The following is a 16328-nucleotide window of genomic DNA, read 5'->3' on the forward strand; positions in this document are numbered from 1 at the left end:
CTAGGCGTGTCTATAATGAAGTTTCTCAATTAAGTTAGTTGAGGGGAAGACTCATGCTCACTGTGGGTGGCCTGATCGCATAAGTTGGGGTACAGGTTTGAAGAAGAAAAAGAATACAGTTACATTCATCTTTCTTTTCTTCCTGACTGTGGGCATACTGTGACCAGCTGCCTCAGGCTCCCGTTACCAGGACTCCCTTCTCATGGAGTCCTATGATGGGCTGAAACCTTAAACTCTGAATCAAAACAAACCCCCCTTTCATAAGTTGTTTTTGCCAGATGTTCTGTCATAGCAACAAGAGAAGTTTAAAAAGTATGTAGACAGCCTCTCTCTAAAGTCCGAGATGAAGAAGCCATCATCTGCTGAACAGCCTCCCCTAATGCCCCATTATCCTTAGATTTTGGATTGGAGAGAAAAAAGATTCTAATCTCTCTGATACCCCAACACTCAGAAATGCCTTTGGATGGCTTTGGTAAGCCATCTGCCTCTTATAGCATGGAATTACTGTTGATTCTTTAAAAGGTAAATATTGAACAGTCAAGAAACTCATCTAGTCATTAAAGGGATGCAGTTACTATTTAGATGGACCCCAAGGAGGTAGAAAATTAGGCAGCCAAAACTGATAAAGATGTTATGACTAAACCATAAAGGAAGGAGTTTCCTTTGATATTATTAAGGAAAAATTGCATGAACCTTTAAAGTGGCACATGAATAATTTCAGATTTGTTACTAAGACCTGTGATGTAAGAATGTTAAATTGTTTCAAGAACATTGTGCTTCACACTAAAAAAAAAAAAAATACATGTTGAATATAATTCATCATTAATTGTATGTACATTGAGTCCAAAACACACAATCATGGTAGACAAGATAACATGAAGTAAGTTTTTGTAGTAGAGATTCCATACAGCATGAAAAAGTCTTAGATAGTCAATCTTACCTATTGGTGAAGGAAAAGGAGTAAATGCATGGCAGATCACTTTCTACCATTTAGCAAGGTAAATAAAGGTAACACATTCTATTGCCCTGTACTTTCATACAGTCTGAGTTAGCTTCCTAATAGAAACTTTACACGTTGTCTTTAGCCTGTCTGTAACTGAGTTTTGAGACTTGGTAAACTCAAAATAGATGAGTTAATGTATATTTAGATGAAAGTAAATGGTTTTAAGAAAATATATAGCCTGGCGGTGGTGGCGCATACCTTTAATTGCAGCACTCGGGAGGCAGAGCCAGGCGGATCTCTATGAGTTGGAGGCCAGCCTGGCCTTTAGAGTGAGTTCCAGGACAGGCGCAAAGCTACATAGAGAAATCCTGTCTCGAAAAAAAAAAAAACCAAAAAACAAAAAACAAAACAAAAAAAAAGAAAGAAAGACAATATATAAATATCCTATAAAGTGTTAGAGTAGGAGTAATTATCAATGAAAATTACCCAGCCCAATGTCCATTGTCACTTGATGTTTTGTTCGTCTTTCTTTATATGTATGTGTGTGCCTCTGATTGTCTGTGTGTTCATCATGTGGTTTATGTATTCAAGGAGGCCAGAAGAGGCTGTCAGATCCCCTAGAGCTAGAGTTACAGGCAGGTGTGAATGCCTAATATGGGTACTGGATTCTGAAAGGGCAGAATTCCTGGATCCTTCAAGAGCAGGACGTGCTTTAGTGGCTAAGCTAACCAACCAGCCTCCCATTATAACTTAAATGTAATATGATTTGAAAATTTACTCAATATATTTAGAGCTTATTTTTTCCATAGTTGATCATTAATAGAAAAAATCCTTTGTTGAATAGGCTTTTAACAGAAATAATTTCATGATTTATTATTTTAAATAATAAAATTACTGCTACAAAGGGGGTACAGTGTTTAACATATACACCTGTCACACACTAAGTTACTTTTGTTTGTAATGTTTGTGCTGGTCACTACAGTGGGTGGTAGAAATAGTAATAGACAGTCTTTGAGCTTAATCATTCTTCTTTTAAAATTTATTTTATTTATTAATATTGTTTTATTGTATTGTGAATGTATGTGAGCATACATGTGTTAGGGCATACATGTGAAGGTCAGAAGACAGTGTCCAGTAGTCAGTTCTCATCTACCACCTTTGAAATGGGTATCTCCTGGGATTTGAAACAGTCCAAACAGGAAGCTTTTGAGAAGTGTCCTTAAAAATTGCTATAAAAATGCTGAAATAGATCTCTTCACAGTTAATGGTTTCTGGTGGATATGAGGTGTGGAAGGACTCAGTTTTCTTCAAGGGGCTGGCCACTGGGAGTTTGACCATGCTTCGTTGAGTATATGGGCAACACAAATCGACTTTGTTTGTTTGTTTTTGTCTTTTTAGGGGGGGAAAGGGATGCAAGGTTGGTAAGGTGGACCTGGAAGGATTGGGAAGCAATTGTGATAGGGGTGCATCATATGAAATTCCCAAATAATCAATAAGCTGTTATGAGGGAGGCAGGAATCAGTGTTCACTGGTGCATTTATGCCTCTGTGCTCTGACTGCAGATGTGATATGGCCAGCTGTTTTACGCTCCTGCTGCCTGGACTTCCCCATATCATGAACTATAACTCAGAACTGTGAGTGAAGATAAACCGTTTTCTCCCTTAAGATACTGTATGTAAGCATATTTTCTCATTGTAACAGAAACTTGAGATCCTTGTTTCTGATCATTCCACAGTAGCAAATAAGGAGAACATGCCTCCACATTAGATACATATACTTAGGAAAATATTTATAGATGTTCCATCATAAAGCATAAGGATTAAATTCAGATATGCTGTTTTCTTAGCCCTTTTTATATTTTGTATTTTATGTGGTGTTGTTTTGTTACTTTTATTTTTCCACTCAAAATAACAGGTCTTCTTATAGCCTACCCACATATACTTAGGTTTGGTTGATTCTCTGACACATATTAACTTGTCTTCCCAAGCCCTTATATGTCAATTTGAATTGATGTTTAGTTTTTAATTACATTTCCTATCACTTGCAATTGTATAGTTCTATATTATGAGATATAATAATGAATTCATATTCAAGCCCACATTTACTTTTACATCTTCTTTACTGACACATTGCTTAATTCTGAAAGATAAAATTTTTATAGCTCATTATATTCTTCAGTTATATAAATATGGTTCAAAATGGTATCAAGTGCTATACTATTGACTATTGTTTTTTTTTCAATGACCTCTTAGGTGCCTAGAACCCTTCAAATTCCAGAAAGATCCCTATCATCTTAAGATCCATGCTCATCTCCAAAGTGTTCTTACTTTAGCTCATTGCTCATATGGATACATTTCCCTAATGCTGGTTTTCTCCCTTTAAGTTGTAACAATAAGGTTTAGGAACTATTTGTTGTGCTTGGAAGAAGATCCATGTTTAATTTGGGAAATCATCAGTGTAATCCTGCTTTGGGGACATTAAATCAATCCCATTTGACAGCTTAGAAACTCCTGTCCTAGGTCCTCTGACAGCTTATAGTCCATGAGATGTGCAGTTCTTACCTGGGATCTCTTACTGATGGTCTGGAAATTTCTGCTGGTTTATTTCATTGTCTTGTTAGGGAATACTCAGTTACTTCAAAGTGCTGTACAAAATGCAAACTGTCTTCTCTGCAGATATCTAAAGCTGTTTCATTGGCTGGTGAGTTGTTTTATTACAGATGTTTACTGCCGCGTTTTCTTTCAGAATGTTGGCTAGAAACTGCAGGTCATAAAGCTAGAGACATGACTCAGTGGTTAAGAGAGTACAGACACTAGGACTGCAGTTCAGATTCCTGGACTCACATGAAAGCTAGTTGTGGTCCTGTGCCATCTTTCTATCCCAGAACTGAGAGAGGTAGAGTTGAGAAAATTGCAGGGTCTTGATGGTTGTCAGGCAACACCAAATTGTGAGATTGCTACCTAGGTCAGGCCTGCCTCAAACTCCTAGAGATCTGCCTGCTTTTGACTCCTAAGTACTGAGATCAATGGTGTGCCCCACTGTGCACACCAGTCTTCAGTTTTTTATACAGATAAGTTCTTCAAGATTCAGGTACTTCTTGTGTTCTCCAAAACAAAAATCTCACACGTATGCTTGCAAGTTGAAAAATTGTAAATTTTTATGTTGAAGATTAATATTTTATTGAAAGACATGAAAATAAAGTTAAATCATCCCCAAAAGAACAAAATAATAAAACCAACAAAAAGAAAAAAAAGCCAAAATGATAAAATCAAACCAATAAAGAGGCAAATACATATACTGACTATTAATTGTATACCAGTTCCCAAACCTGGATAATAATTAAGTTTAAAATAATGTTCATATTTACAATGAAATGTATTGGAACCTGTAGTCTATTACTTATTATAATAAGAATAAACACATTTCCAAAGTTCAAAATAATCCTGAAATACTAAATTGATTTCCAGTCTTGAAAATATAATTCCCAGAAAAGATAGGAGATTGTGGGTGTTTTATCTTTATGAGTATTGTTTAACTCTAAGTCTCCTGGGATGAGTCAGTTTTAAGAAAACAAGTGAGAATCTTAGTAAATAAAACAAAACAAAACAAAACAAAACAAAACAAAAACAGTACTACGTATGAGAGTTACATAAAAATCATCTAACTTGGAGGCTCCAGAGACAGCTTAGCAGTTAAGAATATCTGCAGTTCTTGCAGAGGACTAGATTCTAGCACCCACTTAGACAGCTAACAACCACATTAATGCCCTTTTTTGAGTCTCTCCAGGCATGACATTAACATGCACAAACCTACACACAGCATATACATACATAAAATAAAATTAAAATATTTAAAAATAATATTAACTTTTGGAAGAACTAATTAAGTGCCATATGATGGTTATTCATTAGTATATGTCCAATGCCTTACACCATGTGGCATTATATATACAAAACAGAGAAATATCATATATGCAGAAAGCATCAATGGATAGTAAACTCAATGTTTAGATAGAATGGATAGAATCACTCTTCCTGCCTGAAAGAGCATGCACCTTTTGCAGTCAAGATGCCAACTCTTCTTCTAGAGTATTCACTAACTATTGCTCCCTACACTAAGTTAAATGAGTCATGTCTCAATTTAATCCTTCTTATCCTATCAGTGGAAACCTTACAAAGGTTTAAAAAAAAAGTGCTTACAAACAGATGCAATCTGTGATGATCAACTGTGAATATATGAGCATGCGTTTTTACTGTTATTGTGACATAGACAAGCTGTTTTAAGTACTAAATTATCTAAAATGGCTGTAGAATAATGCATAGTACAATAAATTTTATAACTTGAACTTTCAGAGATTATCAGCTGCCTCCTCATTTTTTAAATAACTATGTTTGGAGTCTCTAACAGTTGCTAAGTATTGCGAGAAAGAAAGAAGAAAAGAAAGTTATGCTTTCTTTTGGTGGTGCTTATAATATAGTCAAAAATTAGTTGCTAAGGTAATTACTAGATGAGATAGTAGACAATTAGCCAATTGATGCAGAGCCTGGCCAACACAGAAATCCTAACATTTAGTAAACTATGATTTTTAAAAAAATTAGCAGTAAGATAGATTGTAAGAAACCAAATTACAAAATTAGAGAATTTCTTTCACATATAATATTAGTTAGATGTGTGCTAATAACCTTCCAGTCTGAAGGCAGCCACACTCCCCAACTCCAATAGACCATGCTAGTAATATAGCCCAAAGTTCCACACACAGACACAAAGTGAATCTTCCCATGCCCAAATTTAGTGAGAAGAAGTTAGGATAACCTGGACTTATGAATGAATATAATATCTTCAGAAATATAGAGAAGTCTCAACCATAACTGACACAAAACCTTATTGGAGAAAAAAAAATACTTCAAGTAGACCCTGTGTTCTCTCATTCTGAAAAATGAGGCAGGGTTTCTTAAAGAGCAATGAATCTATCCATATTTTTAGTGTTAAATTAATAAATATTCTTTATGGGTGGAGGAGATAGCTCAGTAGGTGAAATGCTGGCCAAACAAGAAACAAGAACTGTAACATCTCCAAAGGTCTTATTAATAATAATAAAAAAAAATCAGAGCCAGATATTGGGGTGAAAGCTGAAAGATCAGAGAAAAAGAACAAGCCAGCCACGTTCTTACCTCTACAAAATCCTTAGTCTTTAGAGAGTGAGTTCCTATTTCCTCATGCCTTACATACCTTCTTCTGTCCTGCCATTTTACTTCCTGGGATTAAAGTGTGCTTCCCAAGCAAAGACATGAGATCTTAAGTGTTGGGATTAAAGGTGTGTGCCACCACACCTGGCTCTGTTCCCAGTGTGGCCTTGCACTCACAGAGATCTCTGTCTTCCAAGAGATAGGATTAAGGGTTTGTGCCACTATTGTCTGGCCTCTATGTCTAGTCTAGTGGCTGGCTCTGTCTTCTGATCCCCAGATGAGTTTTATTGGGGTGCACAATATATCATTACAAAGAACTGACTTCAATCTCTAGGACCAACTTCTAAAAGTTAGGCAAAGTAGTACACACTTACAATGATAGAGCTGGGAAAGCAGAGTTAGGTGGATGGAGCACTGGTATGCAATGGCAAGCCAGCCTAGCTGAATCTGAATTGTCAAGCTCCAGGCCAGTTAGAAACCCTTGGTGGAAGTTACTGAGGAACAACAGTTAAAGTTAACCTCTGGCATGCATGGAGTGCACACAGGTACATTCACAGAACAAATATTCTTTGACATACACAAGCTAAGCACTCACTTATAAACTTTGCAAAGAATAAAATTCCAGAAGTCTGGATCACAGGCCTTGAGATTAATCAAAAGAACACAAGAGCAATCAATGGTAGATGGTGGGCATTCATTCCACTGACATGGAGATTAGACTAGATATCAAAATCACATTCATATGAAAATAATCACATTAGAAATCTTGGGAAACTAAAGATGATACTGTTCTCTTGGCACTTTTGAGAATTTATTAAAAAGTTCTGTGTTCAAAGGTCATGCTACTTACCCAAAGTTATGTCCTTAAGTGAACAAATTGTTCTTTTACAACCATTTCATTAATTTTTCCCCCAATACCAACTAGCCCAGGAACCAGTAGAGGTAATACATGAACATTTTCAGTACCTGTTTCATTATGGACCTCAATTGGTAGCTCATAGCAATTTAGAAGCTATATGTCACACTTTGGGATCTTATTTGATTATGGGTTTTTTTTTCCCGTCTCACTGCTAATTTTTAAATTTGTAGTTGGAGTTTTTACATTCCAGGAGCCACTTCTGAATCACCACACTGAGGATTATATTAATTATAACTGCTCAGTCAATAGCTCAGGCTTACAACTAACTAGCTCTTACATTTTAAGTTAACCTGTATTTCTTATTTATACTCTGCCACATGATGGTATCTTTATTAGCATGGCATGTTCATCTCCTGCTCCCTCCGCATCTGACTGGTGACTTCTCTGATTCCACCCTCCTTCTTCCTATCATTCTCAGTCTGGCTTTCCTGTCTAACTTCCTGCCTGGCTGCTCTTTATTAACCAATGAGAGTAATGCATATTAACAGTGTACAGAAGGATTATTTCACAGCATAAATTCAAATAAAATTACATCATTTTCCCCTTTACTTTCCTCCCTCAAACCATATCATGCACTCCCCCTAACTCCCAAGTTCATGGACTCTATTTATTTAATATTCCCAAACATATAAATACAACCTTCTCAGTCCATATGTTACTTGTATGTATATGTTTTACTGGCTGTCCATTTGGTATTGGATAACCGATTGGGGTGGTTCTTCTCTGGGGAAGATTACTTCTCTCACTGTCAGCATTCCTTTGTTGTCTGGGGTTCCTTGTCTGGGGTTGAGGCCCAGGGTTCATAAATAAAGAGGTGTTGGACAGATTGCAAGACTCATAGAAACAGGGAGTTTTTGTGAGATTGTATCTTCTAGAAATGTCAAAGAGTCGATACCATAAAGTGTCATCAACATGACAGCCTAAACAAGTACTGGACAAGGATGACACCAACAGCACTACTTCTTAATATCTGACCACAGTGGGCTAGAGAGACAGCTTGGTAATTCAAAGCATGTGCAGTCTTCCTAGAGCACCTGAGTTCAGGTTCCAGCACACATGTCTATTGGTTCACAACAAGCAAAGAAAAGAAGTAAAGAAAAAAATAAAGGATTCATGTTTAATTGTAGCATATATTATCCACAAATAAGATGTAAAATGGGTAACAAGATGTAAAATACGGAACAAAATATAGTGGTCGACAGAAAAACATTTTTAAAAATGGTATTGTTATAGTTTAAAAAATAGAAGTTTCACAAGAGACAAACAACTATTTAAAAGAAGACCAGAAACTCTAAGTAAAACAAAACCTTAAAATGTTAATTACCATCAGGTACCCAAAATGAAATGAACTTACCTGTCATAAAATGGTTTGTGAAATACTTAGCCAAATAAATTTCAGAAGACCAATATAAAACATGCCTGTTAAAATGGCACAGCCCACGGGAAATGCACAAAAAAAAGTCATCATTCAAGCCATTGCAAAACAATTCATCTCACCCAGTTTTCTGTTCTGTCTTCTTGTTCCTGAGTGTGATGGCCCTAAAAGGACTTTCCTGATTCCTCTACCCTTCTCAAGGCTAAGAGTAAGTGAATCCCTGTTTTGAACTGTATTGACACAAGTTCTCCAGATAAAGTTTTGTAGTCTCCCCAATCTCTCTCCCTCTGTCTCTGTTCCTCTCTTCTGTCTCTCTGTGTCTCTGTCTCTCTGTGTCTCTGTCTCTCTGTGTCTCTGTGTCTCTCTCTCTCTCTCTCTCTCTCTCTCTCTCTCTCTCTCTCTCTCTCTCTCTCTCTCGCTTTCTCTCTGTCTGTCTCCCTGTCTAGGTACTTTATGGACTGGAAAATTCTGATACAAATTAATGAGGAGATTTTAATCCCCACAGATGGCTCCTAGGTATACTTAGAGCCTGATCAAATACCTGCTTTGCAAAGGTAGTCTAGTCAGCCATTGTTTTCAGCTATTGTACCTTGATATCAGGCACATAAGCAGAATAAGGCACATGTAAAGACTGTTGCTTCCTGTTTCAATGCAGGGGAAATGAAGGCACTAAGTGGCAAGTTAATTATTTCGTTGCTGCTGCCAGTCCCTAGGGTACATTATGTCATCGTTAACTCTGATATATTAAGATAAGCACTTTACAGTGGTTGTCAGCTTTAAAATGCTGGTGAGTTTTCATTATTACCAACTGTAAAATAAGCCCAGCTCCTTCCCCTGCGTTTGAAGCTTGATTGTGGATACTCCTAAACTGAAGGCAGCAATCTTTCCTTCTGAAGGGAGAACTTCATTCACATCAGTACTTCCTTGATTTCATTGAAGACACAGTAGCTTAGCAATTACCAACATTAAAAGAGTAAGGAAGGGCTGGGTGAGGTTGCTTCGTGGTTAAAAAAGCAGTTAAAACCACAGTTGAAAAGCCCAACACCCAGGAAGAAAATTCGGTGTCACTGTTGCATGTCAGTAACTCCAGGGCTGCTGGGATGCAGAGATGAGCTCTGGAGTGTGATGGCTGCGGTCTCAGTGAGAGGTGAAGTCTCAAAGTAGTCTCAAACAAGACAGTGACAGAACTAGACATCTGAAACAACTGTTTCTCCCCTCTGGAGTCCCCCCAAATGGGCATGCATAGAAGTGCACACTCATGAGCACACACATACACACACACACACACACACACACACACACACACACACACGTGTTCATACATGTACATACTCCTACACTAAAAGCAGTTTCTACGTTTCTACTCACAGGAGGAAATCAGGTAGTTTAAATGCACCTCTTCCTACTAAACAATAATAACTGGTATAAATTACTTTTTAAAATGTTAAATAATTGTTTAAGAATTTAAGAAAAATGCAGCCAATATATTTTGATCATATTCACCCCTGACTCCCCTGCCTTGCCTCCAGCTCCTGCCAGATTCAATCCCACTACCTGAACTCCTGACCAGAACATCATGTCATGGCCCTCCTACTCCTTCTCACTGCTATGGAAACATATATGGCAAGAAGCCACTGAAGAAATGAGAGATTTATTTTGCCTCGTGGTATCTTGGTGAGGAAGACAATGCCTCATGGTTTTGTGGTGAGGAAACAGGAGCTTGCTGAACAAAGATCTTCATACAGCCATCTCTGTGGATCAAGAAGCAGAGACCAAGAGAAGCAGGCTAAACTATAAGCTTTGTGGCCCATGCTTAAGTGAACTACATCCTTCAACTAGATTCCATTTAAAAAGGTTATAAATATTCCCCAAATGTGCCACCAGCTGGCAACTAACAAACAGGTTTTTATTTGTTTATATTTTAATTTTAAAATTGTGTGTGTGTGTGTGTGTGTGTGTTTATACACATGTGAATTTAGTGCCATTAGGAGCCAAAAAAAAGAGAGAGATAAATTCCTGAGACCTGGAGTTACAGGTAGTAGTTGTAAGCCACCTGATCCACTGGTTCCAAGAGAGCAGTATCCTCTCTTAATCTCTGGTTATTGTAAGATAACAATAATTTGCCTCTGATATGGAATATATTATTACGTTTTAAAGATAAAGTAATGAAGATGAGTGCTCAAACCCAGTAATAGATATTTATAAATTTTTAACTATTTTAAAAAACTTTTATAAGCAGATATCCTTCAAGCCCTAAATGTATAGAATGGGTGAGTTAAACAGGAAATGATCAATGTGAGACATCATCTAAACTAGCTGTTGAAAAAAAAATACATCTTAAACTTCTGTGGTTTTGCTTACCTATATTTGGAGTGATGTTTCTCAGAGTCCCTTGGATAACCCCTGGCTGTGTGAAGCCCTAGCCAAGTTCATTGTTAAACTGTTGCTATTATTTTGTTTGTTCTAACTAACCATGGCTGTTGAAATAACACATGTGGTGTCAATAATGAAAAAATGTACACTCTAACTACAGAATAAGAGCTTCAGTCAGTCAGCTTCGTCATTTCCAAATCAACCTGGATATTAGTAGCAGGGGTATGGTCAGCAGTGGGGCCAGAACCCAGAGTGCTGAAGCTCAGGGAACAAACTGTTCTTCATGTCTGCAGATTCTGACAAAAGCATGCTGTGTCAAAACAAGTTATTTCTTCAGATGCAAATTATCTCAAAACAATGCCTTTGATTATATTTAAGCTGACATTTACTTTCAATGTGTCTATAAAATTGAAAAAATAGCAGGAGTTTATAAAACACTGTTAATTTGAAGCATTTATATTTCCAGAGTTTTAAACAGCACAATGATGAAAATTTAGTGAACTTTTGGTACTCGAATAATAACTTGTAATCATTTACATTTTGCAAATTATAATTTTCCTGTGAGTATACTTGTATTTCAAATTTAAAAAATAATTTTAAAGGTAGTCATTTAAAACACCAACACATTTGACATATTTCCTGCAACAAAAATATGAGTTTTAGAATACTAGAAAAGATTATAAATTATATTAAAGAGATACACAGCAATATTTACACAAAATAATACCATTTTAAATATAATAAAACAACATCTACCATTACAAGTTACAAGCAAATGAAAACACAATAATTAAGAAAACTCTATGGAAAGTAGTCTACATCTTTTAACTCCTCCATTAAAAAATTCTCTGTTGAATCACTTGGATAGAACGTTCTGGAATATTGTGACAGAGATAAAGCACTTTTTTTCCCTCAACAGACATGACAGTGATTGGACAATAGAATAGAATAAAAGTGCGTATTGCAATATAAATACCATTTTATAATCTATACTTTAGGAAACTATAGACAGGAAAATTACTTAGAGATCCAAAGAGAGTTTAGAAAGTTATGGAAAGGATTCTTCCTTCCATACAATTAAGATGTAGTTCATTTATTAGTGTATGCAGTGCCCCAAACACTGTAGACTCTAGTAAGTATGTTGGGTACATAAGTACAACTTTTACATGCCAGAAAATAGAGTTCACATTTAAGGCAGCAAGCACGCTGGAATGATAGGATTTTCTGGTCAAATAATCCTAGCAAAAAATATCTACATTCAGTGGAGATGCTTATGAGAAACCGAAAACCAAAAACAGACAGAAAGTGAGTCAAACTGTCCAGAAAATCCCCAAAGGCTGAGTTAGAAAAATAAACAGGTTAACAATGAAACTTCCATTTATGTATTTAAGATGGAAGAGAGGGAAACCCTGGCCTGAAAGAAAAGGGGCTTATCCAAGCATACTAATCTAATTGCCCACATAAAAAAAGAAAGTACTTAACCCCTTCCAAGAGATCCTCATGCAAAAGTACTAACCAAACATAGTCAAGTGTATGGAGATCAATGCAGTAAGGGCAATTCACAATCTGACTTTGTTAGTAGTGCCCCAAAAGCGAAAAATAATGGCATACTGTTTATAAGAGCCTAGGTTGGATGATTTAAACATAAATTATCCAAAATTAAGAACTGGATCAATTTCCAGAGGGTTTATAACAAGAACTCTGGGTTGGTGGTCAGAGTGAAGTGGAGACTTATAGATTATCAATGACTAAGATAGTAGTCTTGGTAAGTAAGAGCTTCAGTCTTCTGTTGTAGATGCAGTATTTCATGGAGGATACAGCCAAACTGTGTCTTTGCCTCATCTGGAAGTGCTTAGCACAAAGTCAGGATCCATCCTTCATCTCATACTGTTTATCACAGGGGCATGGATGTAAGGTTAGCCTAGAAATGCTGAACAAAAGAAAATAAGCTTCATAAGTTCAAATTCCCAAGGTCAGTTCTCATTGCTAGAGACAGATCTTGGCAGCCATTCTTGATCTATGATGCATCCCAGAGAAGAAATGGCAGCAAATCCAGTCCTGAGAAGAGCAGTACAGAGTGGGAGAGAGAGAGAGAGAGAGAGAGAGAGAGAGAGAGAGAGAGAGAGAGAGAGAGAGAGAGAGAGAGAGAGAGAAGAGACAATATTCAATATTTCTGGCACTATTACAAAGTTAGTTAGTGCTGATAAAAATTCACCAAGCAAATAGGCTAATTAAACAACTCAGCATATGAGCTGAAAGTGATGTAGTCACATCAACAGAACAACTTCTGTAAAAATGTAGTGAACCACAGATGAACATCATTTATGAAATATCTAAAATCATCACTGATATTGAACAGGAAATTTCACTAAGAAAGCAGGGAGTTTCCTGGCAATGACTGGAATAGAGGCACTAAAAAACACCTCAGAAAAAAACCAAGCAGATACCTATTGATCCATGGCCACATTGACCCTAAGAAAATGAAAATCCTCATGCCTCTACATGCTTTCTATTTAAAGGAAAGTTATAGAAATATGGACATCAAGCAGATGATCTTTTAAACAGAGAAATAACATAAATAGAATTATACAAAGTAATACAAAATAAATCAGAATACTCTGGAATTTCATTTTATGTCAGAATATGAAACTCTGTTACAGAGTATGGACAACCAGAATTTTAGACTCTCCTTCATAAAGTGAATTTTCCCTTAAAAATACTGCTCTAGATTTCTTGTGAAAATCTTTAATAATATAAATGTAATAAGAAAATGATTAATAAATGATATGCTATTGTCAACAATGTAAGTAGAAAAATGAACTTAAGAATACTTGTAATTCTATAACTGACTCAGTATCTTATGATAATATCAGACATAAAGAATGGAATTTCATGTAAAACACACTGAAGTCAAAATGCTGAAATAAGACAAGAAATATTCACCAGCATTTTCAAATTTACATGAATAACTTTAGCTCTGATCTTTAGTTCACCTGAATAATGAGAGTATTCAAATGATCATTAAACTTAGGGCTACACTCAAAGTGTTGAGATTTTGCTATAAGCCCAAAGGTTCTAGCTAAATCATAAAGAAAATAGAAATGCCGTATTTAATTAAGAGCTGTTAGTTGTCTGAGATTTCCCTCAAAGAAAGCAGAGGTGCGACTGGAAGAAGAGCAAGTCCAAAGTAGATGGTGGAGAAAGAAAAGGCTTAAAGCATAATGAGAAGACATTGGGTCCACAAAACAAAACTGGGTAGTTTGTAATGGATGAATGGCAGCTGAAGGTCTGGGGACAAGGCAGTCATAGACCATAGCATACAGTGGGATAGATTTGACCTCCAGTGCCCAATGAGTAGCAGATAGCAATTCCAGCACTGAGGAGAGAATTGTTCTATAAATGTAATCCTACCTAGAAAAAAAAATGTCTAGAGTTCAAGAGTACAAAACTTCCATGAAGAAAAGAGAGTAAAAAATACATAACTCATTAAATACTCCTGCCTACTCTACTCACTCTAAATATCACCAAATAAATGCAAATACAATTTTTATGTATTTAGGTATTTTAAATATAGGTATTTTGAAAATTTCTCCCAAGTGTTAACATGCTACTTCATTCCCATTGATTTATACCCTATAAATCACTGGTATGTAAAGAAAAGAAAGGAGTAACAGTAATAGGGATCAGGTTTAGAATTTATGAAGGGTCTGAGATTTGACTCTATTTTGATTAGCGTATCACAGCTTCAAGGATCCCATTAGAGGGTTTGAAAATCCACAGTTAGAAAAGAACTCTACCTATACCATAGCATAAGCACTAGCTTCTTGTGCACAAGAACACAGTGGACTCCCCTTGAGGGATTATTGCTCATGGTGCATTGTGTTTTGGAAGAATTCAGAGCTTTATGGAACCCAAATATTTTATCACGGACAGTGAGCAATCCTGTCCTTGCCACCACAGTGGGCACTATTCCTATCTCCCTGATATCTCACTACACAGATAGCCTTTAAAAAGTCACCCAGAACAAAGGATTTTCATTTGCCTTCCTGGCACAATGCAGTAAAAACATGCGGGGCATGATTTTACATGCCTGTCATCCCAGCACTTGGGAAGCACAAACAGGAAGGTCATCAAGGCCCATTTGACATATGTAATAAATTAGATATCCCCCTAAGGTACACATGAAGACCCTGTCTTAAACAAGAATAACAAATGAAACATGCTGAAAATGTGAGAGGTACAGGTATTGTCACTTCTTAACATAACATAGGTAATACATTAGGAAGACTTAGGTTCACCAATTTTTCATGCATACAAATTTGGGAAGCATTTGCATTTTTAAATTGTTTAAATTTTTATTGAAAATAGATCCTTCTCTCATACAATAAATCCTAACCACAGTTTCCCCTCCCTCCATTATTTCTAGCTTCCCTGCACCTCTCCTCTGCCCCAGATCCACTCTCCCTCCGTTTCCTCTTCTGAAAGGAGCAGCCTCCTAGAAAGAACAGCCAGACAGGATGAAACAAGATACAATAAGACAAGGTGAATGGCATCATATGGAGGTTGGGTAAGGCAACCCAACAGGATGAGAAGAGTCTTAGGAGCAGGCAAAAGAGTCAGAGATTCACTGCCCCTATTGATAGGATCCCCGCAGCACCACCAAGCTAACAGTCATAACACATATGCAGAGGCCCTGTGCTTGCTGCTTCAGTCTCTGTAAGCCCATATGAGCCCTGCTTAGTTAATTTGGTGTTGGGACAAATTCAGAACAGGTGGATGAAGCAATTTTAGAAAATATGAAGATGGAAACAGAGAGAGAAATGTGTAACTGCAAATAAAAATAATTCCTTGGTAACCAAAATTTTCATGGAAGGCTGAGGCAGTGGGATTTTTGCAAGTCTGAGGCCAGCCTGGGCCAGCCTGGGCCATCGTGGGCCAATCAATGAGTCCCAGGCCAGTCTGTGTTAGAGAGCAATACTCATTTTGAGAAAAAGAAGTGAGGAAAGTAAGGGAAGAGAGGTGAGGAGAAGGGAAAAAGAGAGAGGTGGGGAGGGAATGAAAGGGGAGGGAACGAGGGAGGGGAGGACAGAAGAGGGAAGGGGAGAGGAGGAGTTGGGAGGACAGGAGAAGGAAGGAGAAGGGAGACGGGGGGCAGGGAAAGATTGAGCTCTTATATCCTAGAGTGGTATCCCAGGAAGTTCATACATAATGAGCATAGCATGTCAAATTGCATCTCTCAAAAAATATGAGTTCCCGAGGTCTCAGAATATGACCTTGCTTGTAATTTGCCTTCACAGTTATTATTGTAAGGACATTGAGAAGAGCTCATTCTAGACTAGGCTGGACCATAAACCATACTAGAGACCCTATTAGAGAAAGGAGAATCAAACAAATAGAAGGAAATGGGAATATGGAGGCAGATTGGATTGGAGTAATCAGGAAAGACAAATGATTTCTAGAAGTTACTGGAAGCTGGTAGAGTGCTAGGCTTTCCCTCCTTGCCACCTCAAATAGTCAATCCTGATTTTGAAA

Source organism: Peromyscus eremicus, chromosome 5 (assembly GCF_949786415.1).
Source record: "Peromyscus eremicus chromosome 5, PerEre_H2_v1, whole genome shotgun sequence".
Taxonomy (NCBI): domain Eukaryota; kingdom Metazoa; phylum Chordata; class Mammalia; order Rodentia; family Cricetidae; genus Peromyscus; species Peromyscus eremicus.